We start from the raw sequence: 1,926 nt of genomic DNA on the forward strand, positions 1-1,926 counted from the left end.
TCGACTTCATTTTCTTCCGTCTTTATCACGCTGATCCAAGTCCTTTAGGCCCTCGACTCCAACATGAAACTTGCTCCATTTTGTGCCCCGAACATATTGTCTTCATTGACTTGCTTGATGAGCAATCCCATCACTTCTTTCACTTGCTTCATCCTCGATCGCGTCATCGGTCCACCTTCGACGATCAACGGATCCTTCCCGTGACTTGATGCTTGAGTTGTCTTGGTTGTTGACGTGCCTTGATTCATATCATCCCCTCGCTTTTCGAAAGGATTCATCCTCGAATCTGAACCTGCATCGAAAAGAGAAAGATCAGCGACATTAAAAGTAGCTGAAACATTATACTCACCAAGTAAATCCACTTTGTATGCATTGTCATTGATCCTCTCGATGATTTGAAATGGTCCATCGCCTCGTGGTTGCAATTTTGACTTCATCTATTCTGGAAAACGCTCTTTTTTGAAATGCACCCAGACCCAATCTTCAGGCTCAAATGTAATGCGTCTTCTTTCTTTATTTGCTTTTGATGCAATCAGCTTTCCTTTCTCTTCGATCTGCATCCTGACCTTTTCATGGAGTGTTTTCACCATCTCGGCTTTTCGTTTTCCATCCAAGCTACCTCGTTCATGCACAAGCAAAGGCATTAAATCCATAGGTGTTAGTGGATTAAAACCATAAACAATTTCAAAAGGAGAAAACAAAGTAGTAGAATGTGTAGCTTGATTATATGCAAACTCTAAAACGGTAAACACTCTTCCCATGATTTCAGATTTTTATTGATCACTGTCCTAAGTAGTTGAGTCATAGTTCGATTAACTACCTCAGTTTATCCATCTATTTGTGGGTGACAAGTTGTAGAAAATAATAACTTAGTTCCTAACTTACTCCATGGAGCACACCAAAAATGACTCAAAAAATTCACGTCCCTATCAGACACTATACTTTTAGGTACTCCATGTAAACGTACTATTTCCCTAAAGAATAAGTCTGCAATATTAGTAGCATCATCAATTTTATGACATGGTATGAAGTGCGCCATCTTACTAAACCTATCGACTACTACAAAATATTGAATCCCGACCCCCTTTTGTCCTAGGCAAACCTAACACAAAGTCTATAGATATGTCTACCCAAGGTTCACTAGGTATAGGCAAAGGAGTATGCAAACCATGGTATAGATATGTCTACCCAAGGTTCACTAGGTACAGGCAAAGGAGTATACAAACCATGGGGTTGAACCTTAGATTTAGCCTTTTTACAAGTTATGCACTTTCCACATATTTGTTCTACGTCATGTCATATTTTAGACCAATAAAAATGTTCCCCTAACATATCTAAAGTCTTTTGAACCCCGAAGTGTCCCATTAAACCACCTCCATGTGCTTCCCTTACCAATAATTCACGCAAAGAACAAATAGGAATGCACAACTTATCTTCCCTAAACAAATATCCTTCATGCTTATAGAATTTATCAAAGGCACCTTTTTCACATGAAGCATAAATACGAGAAAAATCACAATCAGATTCATATATGCCCTTAATATGTTCGAAACCAAGTAATTTAGTACTTAATGAATTTAAAAGCACGTACCTTCGAGACAACGCATCAGCAACTATATTTTCGTTACCTTGTTTGTACTTGATGACATAGGGAAATGTCTCGATAAACTCCATCCATCTCGCATGTCTTTTGTTCAACTTACCTTGATTCACGATCGGTGTGTATCACGAATTCCTTTGGCCATAAGTAGTGTTGCCAAGTCTCCAATGCTCGAACAAGTAAATACAGCTCCTTGTCATATGTCGAATAATTCAATGCTGCCCCACTCAACTTTTCGCTAAAGTAAGCAATAGGTCTCCTTTCATGCATTAACACTGCTCCTACACCTATTCCTGATGCATCACACTCAACCTCGAATGTTTTAT

This window comes from Olea europaea, unplaced genomic scaffold (assembly GCF_002742605.1).
Source record: "Olea europaea var. sylvestris unplaced genomic scaffold, O_europaea_v1 scaffold1693, whole genome shotgun sequence".
Lineage (NCBI taxonomy): Eukaryota > Viridiplantae > Streptophyta > Magnoliopsida > Lamiales > Oleaceae > Olea > Olea europaea.